General features: G+C 46.6%; 1 protein-coding gene across 1 annotated transcript in view; it reads left to right on the top strand.

The window, feature by feature from the left end:
* Window positions 1-3,247: 3,247 nt before the first annotated feature.
* BCAR3 (BCAR3 adaptor protein, NSP family member) overlaps window positions 3,248-21,435 on the top strand; it is a 222,219-nt gene continuing 204,031 nt past the window's right edge. Inside the window, exon 1 of the mRNA XM_060411939.1 lies at window positions 3,248-3,454. The gene's annotated coding sequence lies outside the window, so the exon portion shown is untranslated. The remainder of the gene's footprint in view (window positions 3,455-21,435) is intronic.

The raw sequence follows: 21,435 nt of genomic DNA, 5'->3' as shown, positions 1-21,435 counted from the left end.
GAATGCATACCCTTAGTGCCAGTTTAGTCCCTTAATACTATTTCCCACTAAAGGGAACCAGGGCTTCTTGAGGAGATGGATGGTTCTGGTCTGAGGCAGGCAATGTACGTGATCAACCTGGAACATCACAACATACCTGAAATTCCTGGAGTCATGTCAAAAGGACTCAGAGCCAACCTGTCAAGGCTCTAACTAACTACATATGGGACAATTTAAACATGAAAACTGAAAAGAATAAAACATGTGAATCATGTTCAAAATCCATAATATTCATAATGATGCTAAAAAAATACCAACCCCAAACCATCATTGGATGATACTGGGAAACCAACTTACCATTCTGAATATAGGCAAGTAAACCTGTTACCTATTTTTGCCATATGAACTGAATTTCAAATAGTAGTGAAAGAGATGTTTCTTTTTATAGAAGTTTTCCAGCCAATAATTAAGGAATATCACCATTTGACAAGTCCTAAAAGAAATAATGGTTCTAGGCAAGGATGATAGTATTAGTTTCCTGGGGTTACAATAACAAAGTACCACAGACTGGGTAGCTTAAAAAAAAAATGTAATGCCCCTCTGTCCTGCAGTTGAAAGTCTGAAATCAAAGTGTTAGCAGGAATATGTTCCCTCTCAAACTCTACAAGAGGATGCTTCCTTTCCCATTCTATCTTCTGGTGTTTGTTGGCAAACCCTGTCATTCCTTGGGTTGTAGATATAACACTCCGATTTCTGCCTTTGTGGTCGGATGACCATCTCCTCCTTGAGTCTGTGTTCAAACGTTCCTCCTCTAATAAGTGCTGGGTTAATGTGGGTCTTGTTTTAACCTGAATTACCTCCATGGGCATGAAGTTTAGGATTTCAACATATCTTTTGTGAGCAATACTGTTCAATTGTAGTCATCAATGGCAGTTAGGATCACAGAGTGAAACAAGACAGTATCTATTATTCCAAAGAATTAGACCCAAATCAAACCAAGTCTAGATCTAACTACCAATTTATAGAAAACAGAAGGGCTAGAAGAGCATGCTAAAAACTCCACAGGTGTATAATCTGTGAAGTCCAGAATGTGGGAAATTCTGCAGGACAAGTGACTTGGTTTCCTCAACAAATAAATTACAAGGAAAAAACAGAGACAGAACCTTTAAATGATTATGAACATAGGAGACATAGCAACCATATCCTATATATAGCTCTTGTCTGGAAATCTGAATACTTACTAGATAGTTAATGATATAGAAGGATTACTGACAAGTTTTAAAAAACATATCTTTAAACGAGACTCTACTATATAGCACAGGAAAATATATTTGATATCCTGTGATAAACCATAATGGAAAATAATATGGAAAATATATATTTGTATAACTGAATCATTTTGCTGCATAACAGAAATTAATACAACATTGTGAATCAACTATACATCAATAAAATAAAATTAAACATTTTAATAAAAACATATGTTAATGGCATGGTGGTAATGTTTAAAAAAAGAGAGAGTTATTAATATAAGAATACATAACTTCAGGGACTTCCCTGCTGGTCCAGTGGCTAAGGCTCTGTGCTTTCACTGCAGGGGGCACAGGTTCAGGCTCTGGTCAGGGAACTAAGCTTTTACTTGCCTTGTAGTGCAGCCACAAACAAAAAACAAACAAAATGAAAAAAACATGCTCTCAAATAAAGCAACATGATGTTTGGAAGATGTCAGGGGAGTGGGGGATGGGTTAGGTGTAAAACAAGATTAGCCATGCTAAATAATGAAATTTGGTATTGGGTATATGGGAGTTCATGATACTGTTTTTTCTATATGCTAAAATTTTCCAGCATATACAATTATAAAAATAAAATGCAGTACATTAATTCAGTGTTTCTCAACTTGAGGCAGTATCAGAATCTATTTTCTGAAGATTCTTCCCTTCCCTAGAAGTTATGCCTCATTCTTGCAGAGAAATTGGTGTTGAAAATATTTACACTTCAGTAAGGAGTATTTTTGTAAAGAAGTTAGACTATCATAGGATGAAGTTAAGTTATATATTTTTTATACATTTTTGCAGCATGTGTATGTTCAGGCTTTCAACTATTTTTACTCATCTTTTAGTTCAACGAATATCCAAAAAACTTCTGCCTCACATCTTCCTAAAACTTGAAGTTATTGTATATATTGGGAATCTGATTTCAAATTCAGATGAATTTATATCTTATTAACATTTTTCATTTTTTACTGATACTCAGGCTCTGGCTTAAATGCTACCTCCCCTGCTCCATCAATGTCCCTGATTCCCCCCAACCGGAAGTAATCTCTCTCCTCATAAAGTGATCTTATGTACTGTTTTGTTCCTCTTTCATCTCTTTCCACTTGCTAGCATTATCTTACTGCTGTTTATATATCTATTGGCTTCCCAGGTGGTTCAGTGGTAAAGAATCTGCCTGCTAAGCAGGAGATTCGGGTTCGATTCCTGGGTCGCGAAGATTGCCTGGAGAAGGAAATGGCAACCCACTCCAGTATTCTTGCCTGGAAAATTCCACAGACAGAGGAAGCTGGCAGGCTATAGTCCATGGGGTCGCAAAGAGTTGGCTGAGCGACTAAGCCACCACCTCCCTTCCCCAAACTCACTGAGATTTGCTGTTCAGTATACTTTTCTAGAATACTGAGTTTCTCTTTTCAAAATCATCCATTGCAGCTTGATTGATGATGGAGAAGTTTTGTTTTTTGGAAGCTCCTATGTAGCTGACAAAATACTTTTTGGCAAGGAAGGAATTTTTAAAAATTATTTTATTGTAAAAATACTAAGCGCATACTCAAGGTAAAAGAGAAAATCTAAAACAAGCCAAAAAGTCAGATCACTCCTCCTGCCACTGTTCCACTCCCAGGGTCTCCACTATTCCAAGTTTCTTGAGAATCGCTCTACACATTTTTTCTAAGCATATACAAAAATAAATGCTATTGGACCTTACTGCAAGTACTATCTGCTGCTGCTGTTTTTTTTTTTTTTTAACCTTACAGTATGCATTAGAGACCTAGTAGCAAATACAGAATCTCTCTTTTTTTAAATTGCACTACATGGAAATTTCATCATCTATTTCAGTCCCCAGTTGGCAGCATTTTTTCCCAGTTATTTCCTCTTACAGATAATGTTGCAATGCACCATCTTGTACACACAGAGAAAAGGAATTTTGTTGAAAATCTGCATTTCTGAAGGAAACCCCTCCTTCATTCTTTTAGCTGGGGGCAGACCCTGTGGTATGAAGCAATTGCTCGGCAAACCTTCCAGACCTGACGGTATCTATCACCTTATGATTCCCCAGCGGCTGGGTGGTCAGGAGTGCGCCTGGTTCCCTGGAAGGGAAGACGTCAGCACCCCCAGCTCTGTGGTTGAAAGCAGATGCCCCCTGAGTCCCCTCATGTTTGAACTCCCAGCCCAGGAGAGGTGAAGCCTTGGCATCGTGTCATTAGGTAAGTGCGCTGGCTTCGGAGGCATATTAGACTCAGACTCACCTGGACGAGGCAGTGGTTCAGTTGGTGGTGTGTTTAAAGTTAATTCACTAAATGCTAATGTAGACAGTGTCTGAGACCAAGAGCAGTCAGTGCTAAGTCTCCTCTCTGAAAACAGCATTTTGTGTGGGTGAGCAGAGTAAGCTTTTATTTTAGTTCATTCTTTTAAAAAAAGAACAACTGTGGCTTGTGTTTAATCCTCTGGAAGTCCTCTGTGTCAGCGAGCCTTTTCTTTTCATGTGGGCATCTCTTGCCAGAAATCGGAATTTCCTGGCAGAGAAGAGAGGCAATTTGAGTAACCCGGACACAGACAAATACACTTCATTCACTTCAACAAAGCTTTTCAGGTGTCACTGAAGATGTGTGAGAAACCAAATAGAATGCTATAGAAAATGCTCTTTTAAAAAAGTATTCTCCAGTTGAAGGCTTTAATGAAGCTCTTGCTTCTCATCGCAAACTGGATAAGTTCAGGCCGAGGCTTCACTGAAAAGGGTTTTGTTGACCACAGGAAAAGGGTTGGGGATATGGTCGACATCTCAGACCAGACTGTGGCGCTTCCTTTCCAGCTTGGACAATAAGATCAGGGCTCAGACCAAAATGCATATGACTTGATGTGTTTCTCCTCTTAAAAAAAAAAAAAAGTATGGTGTCTGTTTGTGAAAAGTAGATAAAAAAGTTTGTTTACAATCTCTCCCTGAAGAGTGGAATTGAACAATTCCAGTTTTGGAATTGTTCCTCATTGCTCTTAACTACCTTGGTGAAATTTGGCTGATCTACAGTTATTCAAAGATAAGCATATGTTTGCTGGGAAGGGAGCAGTAAAGTGCTTGCTCAAGTGACAAGTCTGAAGTTTCCATGATGGCATTTGGCTTCACAACAGGGGATACTAGGAAAGCATTGCTCTAGTGGAACCTGAGGTGTGGATTCAAGTGAGGGATGAGACTGTGGGGAAAGAGTTGAGTCTGGGGAAAGGGTGGAGGTCCTATGAGTTCTCAGCGGAGCTGCAGGATGTGCTGGTCAGACTTAGAGGTCAGTTCTGTTTTAAAAAGTGGTAAAGCATTAACATCCAGGCAAAGTAAACAAAGAGGAAGAGAGCTAATGAAAGTGTGGTGCTGGGTAGGGGGGATGGACCAACCTAGGATGTGCTGGTCTCAGGATAACCTGGGCACAGGGCTCTGCACATAGTCTGTGCAGGTTCCCAGGACCGAGGGTCAGACACTTTAATACACAGGGCCCAGGGAAACCAGTCTCCAGGTCTCATGGGCTCCAGTAAGAAATCTTTCAGAGACCAAGGGGTTAGGTCCTAATTGAGAAGGACTCTGATTCTCTAGGCATTCATCCAGGGAAGCTTTCTGTATGCTGGCTCCCTCCCCTTCTCCCCTACGGAGGGTGTCCCATTTCCCATCACCTGTCCAGTCTCCCTGAACCGATTTTACAGTCTGAACTAATTCAGTTCCATAGAGAAGCGTTTGTTAAGCATTCATCAGCTTGTAAGATTTTTTTCACTCTGTGAAATTCTTTCAAGCTTTTTGACATTGTCAAGTGCCTGGATGATTGGGTTTGAACAACTGTGACCTTCAGCTGTCTGAAGACCTGTAATGCCATCCCTGTCAAATGTAGACTCTAACTCAGGGATTATAAGAGGAAATACTGGAAAAGGGTATGGGGTCTCCCCTTTCTGCCTTTGGGGCCTGTAAGTTAAGACCTGTTCTTTCATATAAGTGACTGTTAATCAATCTGGATTCTAGTTTCCCTAAACAGATCAATTTCCTAGAGAGGTGGGATAACAGGGTGCCTGGTTTAGGAGTCAGGAAACTGGAGTCCAGCAGTGCTTTCACCACTAACTACTCCACGTGCCCTTTGGCAAGTCCTTCAGTATCTCCCCTTAAATAAAGATGAAGGGATTGAATTAAGATGCACAAAAATTTCAATAATCCTAAAGGAGGGGCTGAACTGATGAGATTAAATTTTTAAAAGTTGGCTGCAAAGGTAGATGCTGGGAAAAAGCTAACATTACTGTTCCTTTTGAAAAGGTTTAGTACCCCTGAACATGAAACAGGAGTGAGTTGTGACTACCAGTATAGTGCACATTTGCAGGCAGCCTCCATAGAAACTCAGCTTCCAGAATAAGGTCAGAGTTCTGCTGTGCTCTGTTCTGACCTGGCAATGACACCACTTGCCTCCAGTTTCACATCTACCTCCAACACACTCTCCAGTTTAGAAATCAGAGCGATTGTTCTTAGAAACTAAGTTCCATTCTGTTACCCTCCTGCTTACAAACCTTCAGGAGCTCCCTATTGCCCTCATGATTTGACCCCTGTTGATCTCAAGCCTATCTCTTATGCCCTCTCTGACCCACAACACTCAACCCTGAGTCTTGCAGTTCCAAACCACAAGCAGTTCCCAGAACTGGTCTCCTCTCTCTCTCCCCGCCTCTAGAGTGCAGTTTCCAACACACACACACACACACACACACACACACACACACCTCTCCACTTGTCAGGTTCCCCAGCCTCTGGGCTTTCAGAGTCCGCTGAGTTTGCCCCTGTCATAGCACTTCCCACACTATACTGCAATTCCTTAAGAGTACTCCACTCCTATCCCAAGACAGTGAGCTCCTCAAGACAGAGACTACGCTTTTTCTGTGCATTCTCAGCATCTGCTGTCTTCACAGAAGGCATACAGGAAATATTTGGAGAATCAACGGAAGGTTGGGGGAACAATGGACAAACCAAGTGTACTCAGAGAAGAGTAACAAGGATGGTGAGGGTGGTAGAAATGAGGTTGAATGCCAGTTGAAGAAGCTGAAATGGTTGAGCATGGAAAAGAGAGCACTGAAGCTCACCTTCGTGCCAGGACTGCCTTGGGCAGTGGGATTTGATTTACTCTAGCCTCCCCAGAGGGCAGGGTTAGATTCTGGTGGAAGCAAGGCGGACATGGTGCAATATAAGCAGCAGCAGGGGAGATTGCTATGATGTGCTATGTTTGGGTACATTTGGTGGAGGAAGGGTACCCTGCAGACAAGAGATGGCTTCTTGGTGACTTAAAGAGCCTCCTGGCTCTGAAGGGCCCCAGCACTGTCTCAGGAGTGTAGCTAGAGGGATACTTGTGTTGGGTGAAGCATTCACCCCAATAATATTGAACATAGGCTCCAAGATCTGCAAACACTGAAAGTTCTAAAAGTCACTGGTTCTCTCCTCTAGGCCAGAAGACCACACACTTTACAAAACCGAACAGACATTCTAATTCCTGACTTCTCTTCCTTAACAGCTTTGGTGTATTTTAACTTATTCCAAACCCACCCGTGATGCCAGGTCCACTTAGTTGTTCCACTGGGGAAGGAAATAGCTGCACAGAGAAGTTATATAACCTGCCCCAGTTTTTGCAGGATACTAAGAGACAGAATCTTAATAGGAAACAGAACTCCCAAGTCCAAAGCATTATAGCAGATGGCTTTTCCAGGTCCCTGATGACTTACTGGGCCAAGTTGGCCGACGAAGTTTCATGTTTCTTACCCTTTTGCCTTCATCCTGCATCTTAAGTTCAAGAACACAATCATGGCAGAGTGGCGATGGAGATGGGCTCAAGAACCAGACTGCCTTTGTGACCTCAGACAAATCACTTCCTCTTTCTGTGACTCAGTTTCCTCATCTATAAAATGGATGTAAAAATAGAATTAACCTTATAGAGTTGTAAGGATAAAATGAGGATACAGAGCATGGATATATTAAGTACTTAATAAGCATTACCTAATGTTATTAGTACTGGATGAGGACAGGACTTGGCAATAAAGACAACTGATCTCTCACTTTGGTGCTAAAGGTACAAGGTAGTGGTCTTAAGCCATTCTCTGCACATCCTCAGAAGGTTCTCAGAGCTTCTGCTGAGGGCCTGAGTGGGGTCTAAAGGACCAGAGATGACAACCATTGGCAAAGAACCAGATTGGGGTGGGGTGGGCTGAGCACCTCCCTGGAGCTCATCTGCTGCTGTCTGTGGTCCTGAAACAATTTGTTAATTATCTAGAAAAATGAGGGTGTGGTGGGGTTTACACCCACAGCCTCCTTTCCCAACAGTCGCCTGTTTATGGATAGTCCACCCACAAAATGGAGTTTGGATAAATTATCGATAACCTTTGAATCATTAGTTTCTTTTTCTCTGAAGACAGGTAATTCATGTCTTCTGATGTGTTCACAGGGATGTTGTCAGTTTACATACCATCCGTGTATAAAATACTTCCCCACCTGTTGCCTGTCTGAGGGACACAGTCAGAAAGGGGCAACATAGTGGGAGCAAATATATCTTACACTCTGAACTCCCTCCCTCCTGTGTTTCAGTGGGCTTGGCACTCCAACCCCACTGAAGGCACAGCCCAGCTCTCACCTGACAGAGTCCCAGGGGCCTCATCCAGTTTTCAGTGACAATTCAAGCCTTCCTGAGGCTGGGGTCAGAGCCACACTGTGCTTTGCAGGTGGCCTGCACCGACCATCACTGCCTCTGCTGGTGCTGATTCTGCCTCCTTTGTGGTGCCCACCTGGGATGAGGCAGGCTCTCCCCCACCAAGGTCACAGCTCTTGAGATGCTGCAAAGGGCTCTCGTGCTATTTCAACTTATAATCTTCTTTTGCCAAAGACTTGGAATGGATTCTGAGTGGAATCTGGGCCAAGGGACAGTTAAGACACCTCCCAGCATCTTGCTGAAAAGTCTTTCTTCTTTCTTTCTCATTAGCCTGGACAGTGCAATCCATCACTGTTCCAGGATAAAGCCCAGGCCCTACCAGAGGCCTCCCCAGGAAAGAGATGGGGGGCATGCTGCCCCTGTTCTCATTTTGGATGTCAGAGTTTAATCTGGCATCTTGTAGCTCAGCTATGTTCTTGATATCCTCATCAAATAACTCCCAGTGAACCTTGAGGTGGACAGAGCTCCTGAAGGGACCCTGCTAACTGGGATCCCTCTGGGATGCCCAGTTCACAGATATGAAAGTGCTTCAGACTTTCGGCACTAGGGGAATTTTCCAAACCTGATTAAGTGTCATTACAAGGAAAAAAATAGAAATAATTTTTCTTTTCATAGATTCAGAAAGCAGAAAAAAACTCTTAATGTTGATTTGGCCCATTCTGGCTGCTAGTAGGGTTAAACTCAAACAAAAAGTGGTTAAATTTAGAAAAAACACTTCCCAGAGATTGAGATACTGCAATGTCTCCTTATAAGATGGAGGGTCCCCCAACCAATGACCACATAAATTCCTTTGTGGTGCTACTTAAGACCTTTACCTATTTTTCTGTCCTTGAGGGGAATCAGAAGGAAGATGGTAGCCTGCCTTGGCTGTCTCCCATCACACAGTATGATTCTCTGTGCCTGAGTTCTTATCCACCCATCACACATGCTCACACATCCCTACACACGTGCTCAGTTGTTCAGTTGTGTCCAACTCTTTGCAACCTCTTGGACTGTAGCCCACCAGGCTCTGCTATCTATGGGATTCTCCAGGCAAAATTACTGGGGTGGGTTGCCATTTCCTACTCCACCAAACACACACATTCAGCTCTAAACTGTAGTCACCTGTGTCTGACTTGGCTCTGGGATGTGAAGGGGGAGCCCTGGGTATGCAATACCATAAACATATTTTCCCCAAGAGATGCTTATGCAGCAATTCAGACATTCTCATTGCTCTGCCTTTTAATTAGTTCAGGGAGTTGCAACCTCACAGGGTGGGTGTGCTTGCCAGCTGGGGTTTTGGGAAGTTATTCGGTCTGCGCTCCTTCTGTCTCCTCCCTCGGTGTCGGGAAATTATAGAGCTAGCTCTCTTTGCTTGTCTTGGAAGTGTGTATGCTGATCTTACCCCAAAGAGTCCTGGACACTCCAGGGCCTGTCTGAGCCAGCGCTCAAAGGCCCCTGGGGACCAGTGTGGTGACATGCAGAGCTCAGGTCTTGCAGCCTGCTCTCCTTGAGCAAGGGGAGAGGCAATAGCTTTGGGCTAAAAGGGATGGTTTTCACCAGTAATTACTTGGTCCCTATGGGCTACATACTGCAAAACTGATGCCCCTGGGGGCCCAGAGGAGGGATTTTGTGACTCAAGGGAAAGCTGCTTGTCTCCCAGGCAGGGCCCTGTTCTGGAGACTGCCAGATACCTTATCATCATGAAAGGAGAGGCCCCAGAATAGCCCTTCCAGCCTTCCTCTGAGCTGCCTCCCCACAGGGGTTCTGGGATAGCTGTGGCTGAAATGAAAACTCTCACTGCTGCTGACTTTTCAGGGTAAACCTTTCTCTTCTGCACAGTCACCCCTTGCTTTGTCTGTGCGTTCTCCCTCTGGGGGTCCAGATCACTCTCTCGGCTCTAGTTTAACTTCTCCACTTACCAGGCTTTGGCACACCCTCCTCTTTCCCTGGGCAATGGGGTTTTTCCTGGCTTCTCCCCTAGATGTGTCTTCCAGCTCAGTCTGCATGGCCAGGGCCTCTCTGACTTGCTCGTTTGTTCCTGTGGGCTGTGGAGGCTTCTACACCACACGTTTCAGCTGAAACCCACCGGGGTGCGATTGTCTTTCTTGATTCATCTCATGCTTTGGCACAGATTGCCCTCTCTGTTTCCCCCTATCTGCACATCTCTTTTTGTGGCTGTTCCCATCCTTCCAGCCTCACTCGCCTTTGGGGCAGGGGCTCCCACCTGGACACTTGGCTTCTTCAGATACCCTCCTATCTGCTGCAAATAGGGTCGCTAATCACTGCCTTGGCATTGACTCTGATGCTGCAGCCTTGCAGGCAGCCACCTGCTCACCACCTAGTCCCACCTGTCATGTTGATGGTCACTGAGTGTGACCTCAGCCAATCCCAGCCCCACAATGTCCCTGTCCCTAGATTAAGGCAGAGCACAAATGAAGGGGCTTGGAGCTTAAATATGTACTTTTATAACCTCTAATTTCAGAAGAGCTGCCTAGCTAAATGTTATATTTATGTTTTCAAAATAGAGTAAATCTAACTTTGTATGATTTTTTTCCATTTTATTTTATAAAGGAGTAATACAGTTATATAGTTCAAACCTCAAAAAGTCTGAACTCTTTTTGAATCGTTTTTGGCTGTGCTGGCCTTTGGCTGTGCTTTCTCTAGCTGCAGCGCGTGGAGACTGCTCTCTAGCTGCCGTGTTCGGGCTTCTCTTGTGAAGCAGCAGCTCTAGGGCACACAGGGTTCAGCAGCTGCAGTTCTCAGCCTCCAGAGCGCGGGCTCAGTAGTCGTGGTGCACAGGCTTATTTGGCCTGAAGCACGTGGAATCATCCCAGACTAAGGATAGAACCTGTGTCTCCTGCATTGGCAGGCGGATTCTTTACCACTGGACCACCAGGGAAATCTAAGCCTAAACTCTTACACAGCAAAAATTCCTTCTCACTGCCTTGTTTTCTTCTTCCCAGTCTCCATCCTGTGCGGGTAGGCACTGTGTGGATCTTGCTTAACTTGATATCTCTTGGTAGTCTTGTACCAGATTCAAAATCAGTTGACTGCTTCTAACACAACGATGTACCAGCTAGTTAGCAAAGGTGGCACATTTGCCATTTAGGATCGAAGTACCTGCTCCTCCCCTACCCCTGTGGCTATACATTCTGTACTAAGATCTTTCTCTTTCTCATAGCCTTTGTGGTACTAGGAATCTTTATCTCAGCCATCTTTGTCTACGTGTCTTTGTTTCAATGTCTTAGAGCTCAGAGCAGATTCCATTACTTAAGAGCTTAGTGAATTGCCCCCAGTTGATCAGATAAGCACTAGAGAAATTCCCTGGAAATCTTCAACAGAGACTTAGAAAGAGCCAACACAATCCATTTATCACAGTTAGATTATGGCTGATACCCTCAAGATGGAGGAGCCCTTGAAGTCATTTAAACAACTTGAAGAGGGCTCAACGGAGGAGAGAGGGGACAAGAGGGAAGTGTGGGCAGGCAGGCATGCTCAGCCTCAGGCTGGGTGTCCCCAGAAGTCAGGGCTTTCTCTGGACAGAGCTCAGTGGCCCAGGCGGCAGGAGTGACGAGCATTCCTATAGTCCTAGAGAGAATTCATCTGGGCAGGTAAATCTTTGGAGAGTTCTGGCTGCCCACCTCCTGGGCACTCTCATCTCTGGGTTTCGTTGGAAAGGTGTCTGGCAGCCTGGTCATCATCAGCACCATCTCTGAAACTGCCCATGGTAGTCACCCTTCTATAGACGCACACACACTTAGTGCCACCTAATATAATTGTCCCAGATCTTCACTTTTCTAAAGTGCTTTCAATTCACTGACTCAATTGGAGGGATCACCAGCACTGTTTGATAGCCCAGCCCAAAACTAGAACCTCCCATGAGTAAACTTGCTTTATGTTTGACCTGCTACCCTACATATCTCTGGGAATTGCCACCGTGTTTAAAGATGCTCACTGGCGATCACGGAGATGGCTCCAGGTACCACAAGATTCAGAATCACTAGAATGGGGAAGTTCACTGTGGTCTCAGTGGGAAGTACTAACCTTCAGTCATAAACATGTAGAAACTGGCATTCTTATGTGGTGTATATGATTTATGCAGTGATACCACATTAAACATTTAATTAACAAGAAAATGTCACTCCCAAGCCACACCCAGTGCCCCGTGGGATATCACACTTTGCACTGGGGACAAATGAAAACAAGGATTGGCCTTGGGTAAACTGGTGGTAGTTTAGTTGCTCAGTCATGTCCGACTCTTTGCGACCCCATGGACTGTAGCCTGCCAGGCTCCCTTGTCCATAGGATTTCCCAGGCGAGAGTACTGGATCAGGTTGCCATTTCCTTTTCCAGGGGATCCTCCCAACAGAGGGATTCAACCCTGGTCTCCTGCACTGCAGGCAGATTCTTTACCAGCTGAGCCACCAGGAAAGCCCAACTACCTGGTCTTTAACTAGGCACTGTGGAGGAAACACACAAAGCCCCTTTCCCCAGGAATATCCTCCAGGATGTCTGTTCTAGCTCATGCCTGCCAGAAAGGTTCTCCAGCCTCTGAGCAGGGATGGCCATCCCAGGGGCTGCTTGGCTGATGGGTGAGGTCCTGCTTAGAAAGGAGATCTCACACATGTGTCTCAGCTGGGGAGACACCTTCCTTGGAGGTCTGTGGATGGGCCCTGGGGTCTGAGTCACAGAGGGTGGGATTATGGAGCCAAGGCTGGGTCTGTGGATAAGGAGGATCAATGGGAACTGCCGAGGAGGAATGCCTGTGGGTCATCTGAGTAGAGGGCCAGCGACATCCTTATCTGGGGACCATTATCACATTAAATAAGGAGAAGAGATGGGGCCCTGGAAGTGTGGGTGGGCTGAGAAGGGGAGAGGCCAGGATGTCTCTGGACAGGGCACAGCTAGAGCAGTAGTGATGCATTACCTCTTAGGGATGAAGACGTAACTGTTGCGGATGGGGTATTCTAGGTGAAGGGCCAGGGCCGGGTTAGGTCAAGCCTGCTGTGGCAAGCAGGGTACAGGTGTCTGTCCAAAGGATGGTCATCAGCCTTTGCGGTCTAGTTGGTGTTCTCAACCCTGCCCTCAGACAGCCAGAGGTAGGTGGTGAACAGGAGGAAAGGAATGTGGAAGTTCACTGGCACTTTCCAGATCAACACAGGAGCCTTGGGTCAGTGATCAGGTGGATGGGTGGTGTGTGGTCCGAGGTATACTGTTCTTGCTGGGAGGAGTCGTGGTGGATGATAGAAGTGGGCAGGGGCTGCTGTGTGTCTGAGCCTGAAGCCCTCTCCTTCCTCCTGACTGAGCACATCTCTTCCTTGTACAGTGATGTCATAGTCACAGCTTGAAATCAGCCATGGTGGGAGTGCCTACACCATGGAAATGCTCCATATCAGGGTTTTCTTTTCCAGAGAGCCAACTGTTAAACATTTACCAGCACATCACTCAGGGGTGGGGAAGTAAAGTGTACCTGTCGGCACATGAAAAAGAATGAGTCTAAAGTGAGGGACCTTGACTGCTGAGGAGTTCGGACTTTATCCTGAGGGCTGATGAAAGTCACTGAGAAGCTGGATAACTCAGTACCTTGCTTGAGAGGGGAGTATTTGAAGTCTGTTTGCCTAGGCTCAAATGCTCGCTCTACCACTTGCTAGCTGTGTGACCTTAGGCGGGCTACTTAACCTCTCTGAGCCTTAGTTTCTTCATCTGTGAAATGGGAGAAATACTGCCTACTTTACAGTTTATCGTGAGATATAGACAAGTTTTGCATAAAGAACACTTAGAGCCTGGCATGCAGCAAACATTCAATAAATGTTAGCTATTATAGATGTGTTTAGATTATTCAATGACAAGGTCATATTTGTCTTTCGGGATGAACACTGCAGTCAAGAGAATAGATTGAAGGGGGAAGGACAGAGGTTGGAAGAACAGGAAAGAGCAAGGGATGGTGGGAGCCTGAACTAGGCTGGAGAGAAGGGAGAACACCAAGGGATCTAGAGGTGGGTTGGAGAGAGCCCGGAATACGGTGCAAGAGGGAAGGAGAAGCGAAGGGAAGGTCATAGCAAGCAGCCATGAGCAGTGATGGCTTGAGAGAGGGGTGGGTCTTGAAGGCGTATCTCTGTGGAGAAGAGGGAGCAGGACCTTCTGAGTGGAAGAAGCCATGTAAGAGAAGAACAGGGGTTTTCCAGGGAGTGTTGGTGTTTTCAATAAACATATGTCATGTGAGTATTTAAATGTTTGATGGATGCAGTTGGAATGAAAAAGGAAGAAAAAGCAGTAGGCTAAAAAAATTTTAAATCCCATTAAGTTTCCTGCATTGCTCCCAGCTCCATATACTGCTTTCCCAGAACCTACAGAAGCCACCTGGTGAGGTCCAGGCATCAGCCTTGACCTGGCCGGGCAGGCAGCCTTCCCAGCCCAGAGCTGCTCCAGGTGGGGTGGGGGCCCTGCAATGGCCCTGACCAGTGTTGCTGTGGAAAGTAGCCAAGCACCAGAGGGTTAAATTCTCCCTCTCTTTCATGAAGAGGAGAGGGAGACAGAGATCTTTCCTGTTTACACGGTGCTGGGCTTTCGGCGCCTTCCTGCTGTCGTAACGGTTTTTTGTTGGTGGCACAGGCCCTCTAGACCACTGGGGCAGTATTTTACCCTTGCCACACTTGAGCACTGTCGCCAGAGTCTGGCTAAGTGTGTCACAGGCTGTCTTTGCATCAGTCCACATTCGGTGAGGTTAGCTGGGCGATAGTGATAAGCTGGTGTTATATCCAGTTCCGCATAGGAGTGTAGAGGAGAGGGCTAATGCGGTGCAGGCAGTTACACTGGCCGGGGTACGCAGACCTGGAACCTTCGACAGGTCACCTGCCTCCACCAACCACTTCCCCACTCAGCCTGGAGAAGGGTTGGAGGTGGCAAAGAGCCAGACTTTTCTCACCCTCTATCCCCCAACAGCTTCTCCTCAGCCACCAAACACTGTCTGTCCTCTCAACTGAGATGGAAAAATAAAGATGCAGCTGGTGGCGTTAGTGGTAAAGAACCCGCCTGCCAATGCAAGCGACATGAGAGACCTAGGTTCGATCCCTGGGTCAGGAAGACGACTTGGAGGAGGGCATTGCAACCCACTCCAGTATTCTTGCCTGGAGAACCCTATGGACAAGGAGCCTGGCGGGCTACAGTCCATAGGGTCACAAAGAGTCAGACACGACTGAAGTGACTTAGCACGCAGCAGCAATGAGCCGTAAGGGTAAAAAGATAGCAGAGAACCAAGTTGGACCTGTTAGGTGACTCGGAGAACTCAAGTTCTTTGGAGGGAAAAGATACATGTATGTAAGAAAGGTGAAAAGACAGGCAGACTTCGCTCCTAAGTTTGGTGCGAACATCTCTCAGATATTCTCCTCCTGGGGACCCATGACTCTGCCATGCTAAAAATGACATACACCAGGATGCTCAAAGCAGAGTGTTGCTTATCTGTTGCAGTAATCTTTGGGAATCCAGCAAAGTGGCATAGATTTAGACCATCCTAGAACTGACTCCCAATTAGGGGCTTTTCTCAGACAATTTATTCGGCAGTGCCAGACCCACCTGGGCTTAAGGCAGGTCATTAGAACTCTCTCCCCCAAGACAGCAGCCAGTTCACCTTCTGTGGGCCAGGCCTGCCCAGCTGCTTTCAGCCAATGTGTGTTCTTTTCCAGCCACTGCTGGGGCTCCTGGGAAGCCCTTCTTCTCTCCTCTGGCCCTGTCTCCTGACAGGTCAGACCAACTCCCAGAGGTTGACCTGGAGCAGTGGAGACTGGAGGCCCAGCTTCCTCATCCTCTTTCTCTGCCCCCTGGCAGGCAATGCAGCCAGACTTCCCATCAGCACCAAGGCCCTCATTCTCCCGCTTCCAGGAGAGTTTGTCCGCTGGTGGGGAGAGCTGGGTCCTTCCCCAGAAATTGCCCTCACCCAGAGGGAGCTGCTTTGCCCAAGGCTGTGCTCTCACCCCAGGGTCCACTGCCTCCAGTGACTGGATGATGCAGAGGTACAGACTCTTGGCCCTTTGCCTCCATTCAGGACCTCTCTGAAGGGCCGACTCAGCCTCAGAGATCCCTCTGGGTGGTGGGGTGTTGAGATCTCTGTGCTGATGGTGCATCCTCACATGCGAGCCTTCTCTCCCTCCCTGGCAGTACCATTCCCAAGCACACTTGCCAGTAATTGCATGTAAATCTCCATCCCAATGTCTGTTCCCCAAGGAAGCCAACCTATTACACTTAGAGACACTGGACAGGAGGGCTGTGGGCCCTGAAATCCAGGCAGTGGTCTGCAGGGAGGCTGGGGCGTGGGAGAAGCAGGGTGGTGAGGAGGTTGCTGAAGGAATGACCCAAGGAAGAAAGAATCCATGCCAAAGGATGCCTGCCTTGCCCTCTGCAGCCTGTGGGGGACTGTCTGGCCCTGTTGAAGGAAAAAGAGAAGACAAGAGAGGTTCAGCTGTTTGTTCCACAGCTGACTCAACACACACTGCAGAATCCTATCTTTCTCCTGGCGGCCTGGGCACATTTACCTCACAAAGACATTACTGCCCTCCATCTGAGGTCAGCTGGGAAATTATGCAGTTAGTCTTACCACTAGCTAGTTCAACAAGTGAGTGAGATGCCAAAGATTAAGAGGAAAAGATAAGAAGGAAGAGAAGCTGGGGAGCTATACAGCCTGCTCCTCCTGGAGAAGAGGGGAGTGGAGGGGTGCTCCCCACTTGGTCTGGCTTCAGGCCCCAGGCCCCATGATGTGCGCTCCTTCAGGCAGATCTCTGGCTTTCCTCAGTCTGAACACGAGTCATCTGACTATGGCAGGAAACAGGAGTGAGGGTTTCCTCTTTGTCTCTCAGCAAAGGACCCGGAGGCCAGACGCACTCATCTGTCCGTCAGGTCTAGAACAGACCACAGTCCCCGTGGCTTCCAACCCGGGGGTGAGGGGGAGCCGCAACTGTTCACATCCTCAGATCCCCATCTCAAACCCTAAAAGCTCAGAACAGCTCAAGTGTCTCCTGTTCCCATTCCAGAACACTCTACAAGCCTAGGGTATAAATTTTGTAAGGCCAAGAACCCCAAACTGGTGGCTAACTATTTTTTAAATGTTTATTTACTTATTTACTTACTTATTTTTGGCCACGTGGGTCTTTGTTCCCGCGTGGGCTTGTCTCTTGTTGCGGGGCGCAGGCTTCTCACTGCAGAGGCTTCTCTAGTTGCGGGGCGCAGGCTTCTCACTGCGGAGGCTTCTCTAGTTGCGGGGCCCAGTCTTCAGGCACAAGGGGCTTCGGTAGTTGTGGCTCCTGCGCTCTAGAACACGGGCTCGATAGTTGTAGCACAAGGCTAGCTTCAAGGCATGTGGGATCTTCCCAGATCAGGGATCAAACCTATGTCCCTGCACTGGCACGCAGATTCTTCACCGCTGAGCCACCAGGGAAGCCCCTGGAGGCTGACTTTTAATACTGCCTGACACAATGAGAATGCAAGGGAATAGTCTAAAAGCCATGAGATTTTCTGAGGGCTGTTGGTGCCAAAAATCATTCCAATCCTTTCTAGAGGCTGTAGCTGCGCATTCCCGCAGGAGGTGCTTATGGGGAAGGGACAATGCACACAGACACACATCTGTCCAAACGATATATTACCTCTAGGAACTAGCTGAGGCCCCTTCAGTTTCTGTCAATGTTTTTGCTTAAAATAATTTTTAAAATGCATTTTATAACAATTTCAGATGAAGTTATAAAGTAAGCACAAGATGCTAACTTGCTTCATCAACTTTTTTGCCCAATCCCAAGATCCCCCAGGGAGAAGGAAAAGTCAAATGCAAAGTTTACAAGAACTTTTGTCACATAAAGTGGGTGATGAGCTCTTCAGGTTGGCCTCTGGGCTGGTTTCTAGGAGGGGAGGGATGGAGGGCTCTGTGCTACTTGGAGGTAATAGGGCTGATTAGACCAGGGGTTGGTATTGCAGAGATAGAGTGAAGGGGACATGGCTAAGACTGAGCACCCCAAGAATAGCCCTTGGATGACTCTGGACCTGCCATTGTTTTCTAGAGGGGCAACTCACCAAGGGCAACATACACAGTGGGTAGAAAAAATAGGAAACCCAGTTTCTCCCAATGGAGAGAAATGCTACCTGCAATGAAAAGTCAGCTTTATTTTGACCTTTAGGATTATGCACAGCTCTAAAATTCTGACATATTTTGTCTGTGGAGCTGACAGTTCTTCACCATCCACTCAGATTGTCAGAGGCTGTAGATAGGAGAGCCTGGCAGCCCACGTGACAGGGGACATATTCTCCCCCCTCTTATTTGTCCAGAGCAGGTGAACTTCAGCTACAGATTGGCTCCTGCCTCTGGGATTTCCCACTCTGTTTGGTCTGAGCCCTGGAGTCAGTGTGACTCCAGATAACCCTGACATGGAATAATAAACAAAAAATTAAAATGGTACAAAAGCCCCTATCGTCAGATGTCGTCTTCGGTAATTTTAAATGATGGACTGTTTCTTCCTTCCTGGGCATGTGCGTATGTACGTGCACACACTCATCCTGTATCTCTTTATACATTTATAAATTTTTGCCCCTTTGTCCACATAGTGGTGATTTAAAAGTCTAGCTCTGTTTCACCCCTGAGATGTGCAGTGTGGGTCAAATGATATCATGCAAGCCTTCCAGAAGGATGAAGTGCCAGAGAAACAGCAGGTGTTCCCATGGACAACCACGGATCCATCACTTGTTATACGATTACTCTGCATCCTGCCCTTCGTGTTCAGAGAACAAAGGAGTCCAACGTTTTATTTATTTTTTGGTTTTGTTATTTATTTATTTATTTTAATTGGAGGCTAATTACTTTACAATATTGTGGTGGTTTTGCAATGTATTCACATGAATCAGCCATGGGTGTACATGTGTTCCTAAAGGACACTGGCGATCTATTTCACATATGGTAATATACATGTTTCAATGCTATTCTCTCAAATCATCCCACAGTCCAACATTTTAGAAGTTAGATTCTCAATGATCCCTGTGTTGATAAGATCAAAGTTTAAGGAAGACAGCGGGACATGGGCTTGTTTTTCCAGGAAGGCTAACTGAGCAGTTCTCAAAATGTTTGCATATATGGGGCAGAATTCCATGCAGTCTTCGAATCTTGAGCCAAGACTCAGCATTAATGATGCCAAAAGTTTCATTTTTTTGACTGTGGGAGGGCTGCAATCACCCTTTAAATGGCCATTCAGTTTGAAGTTCAATAAACACTTTGATTGAGAAACACTTTGAGGGGTGAAAAGTCCTTGGCTGTGGAAGCATTTTTTACTCTCTCTTTGCTGCAGGATTTCCTGTGCTTTAAATCACAGTAATGTACCCTTAAGTGTATGTGCAAAAGAGCCCAAATGCCAGCTCAGTGGTGCCCATGGCACCTGGTAGGTGACCTCGTCTTCCAACAGCAGGAAGTGAGACCTGTGGACTCTTAGGCAGTCACTGGTCTGAACTGATTATCAAAGCTCTAAGTGGAAGCGTTTCCCCTCCTCCAGACCTAGACTGGTCCTGGGAGTGTACATGGAGAGGAGGTATGTGTGTACTCAAAACAGGAAATTCTGCAACAGAGCAGCCAAGACAAAGCCAAGAAGACAGACTAAGCAGAGAGAGGTTGCTCCGTGGCCACTGCCGAGAAGCAGGCTTCCATGAGCCAGTGAGACGTTTAACAACACGAGATCAGCCTCCATTCCCTTGAGCTGGGAGCCTCCGTTCCCTTTAGATTGAAGACGTAGCCACATCTTTGTCCCTCACCCTCACGAGGCTGGGTGTAACACACCTGAGTATAATACAAGAAATATAGTTTGGAAACAGATGATCTGGGTTTGAATTCCAGCTGTGTCCCTCACCTGCTGTGGACTAGGAGCAGACCCTCTCTGAGGTCATTTCTTCTCATGGAGATGGCAGTAAGACCTACTCCAAAGGGTCATAAACTGTAGCCAGTCACAGCCTACCATGGTGAATGTGAAAATATTCTGCAAGTTTGCCATGTGATTTGCCACAGGTCACCAGTGAGGGGTCAGCTAGAGAGGGGATGCTCGCAGGACAGACACTGCTGCAGCCAGCACCGCTGCACTATTCTTTGCCTAAACATACAACAAATGCACAAAATCTTGCCAGAATCAAAAGACAACCTTCCCTTCTGTTTTGTCAGCTTCTTGAAAGGCAGCCTACTGCTGGCTAGTCCCTTCTCTGGGAGAAAAAGTAGAGCAGGCTGCTCTGTTGGTTGTCTGGAGTGTGGTTCTGGGCACACCCCCACCCTCACTGGGGTCACAGTACTTCTCAGCCTTTTGCCTTGAGGTCAAAGACTGATGACCCTCACAGGTGTGACATTCACCACGTGCCTCTCTCAGAGCTCAGACCACCCTGCTCCAGCCCCCTTTCCCATGTCTGAATGGGTTTCCTCACTGTGGGATGGGAGGATCATAACCCCTTCCCTAAGCAACAATTTTGTGCATACAATCATGCACCCACTCTTACTTCAAATCTGATACATCCTGTTATTGATAGGAAGTGATTTGTCACGACTGACTGACACCTGGTGGTATACCTGGAAGACAAGATTGAGGACAGATGTCTTCATCTGCAAGTGAGATCAGGAATGGGCTTGTGCACCTTAGTATTTCCAACGCCCAACACATGATAGGGGCTCAGCGCCAGCTTGAATCAGAAAGAGAAGACTCCCATCTCCCATAGATGAGCTGTAGAGCCATTCCAGACTCGGAGGTGCTGGCTGATCAGTCAGAGCTCTCTCTGGAGCATAGCAGTTAGGTGAAAGGAGGAGATAGGGGCTCTATGGGGGATTTCACTGCTAGGATGAGGAGCCAGCTCCCTCCCCATTGTGTGGTAGTGGCAGTTTTCACTGGAAGAGTTAGTGCCAACCCTATTTCATGTCTGCCTTTGAAGAGGTGGCCTCTTGCCAGTGAGAAGTGCCTGAGGTCTGGGCTTGGTGAGGGCTGGACGAGCTGAGCATGCAGGTGCTACCACTCAGAGAGTACCCGGGAACAGCCACGGTAGACCTGTAGGTGCAAGGCAAAGAGGTGCATCCTGAACACCATCCCTGAAGACATTCAAAGGCACCTGCATTTCTCTGGGTCCTTGGATGGATCTGTAGCTCCAGGGGATCTGAGGGTGCTGGGGCCAATGCTACCATGGATTTTCCCTTCCAGTTGGGAAAGGCCTCACCAGGGCAGCAGTCTGAGCCACACACCCTCACTTAGGAACAGTTTGGAGGCTGGCAGCCCATGGAGTGGGTATGGAGAACCTTCTGGATAATTTGTCACAAGTGTGCTAATAACTCTGGGGACCAAGGGAAAATGAGTCACACAGCAGTTTTTGGGTTTTTTTTGGCCACACCCAGTAGCATGTAGGATCTTAGTTCCCTGACCAGAGATTGAACCCATGCCCCTTGCTTTGGAAGCATGAAGTCTTAACCACTGAACTGCCAGAGAAGTCGCCACCACAGAATGTTTCTGAGATTTGGATGT

The sequence above is a fragment of the Ovis aries genome, chromosome 1 (assembly GCF_016772045.2).
Source record: "Ovis aries strain OAR_USU_Benz2616 breed Rambouillet chromosome 1, ARS-UI_Ramb_v3.0, whole genome shotgun sequence".
Taxonomy (NCBI): Eukaryota; Metazoa; Chordata; class Mammalia; order Artiodactyla; family Bovidae; genus Ovis; species Ovis aries.
The sequence above is the reverse complement of the archived record's forward strand: the minus strand, read 5'-3'. Positions and strand labels throughout refer to the sequence as shown.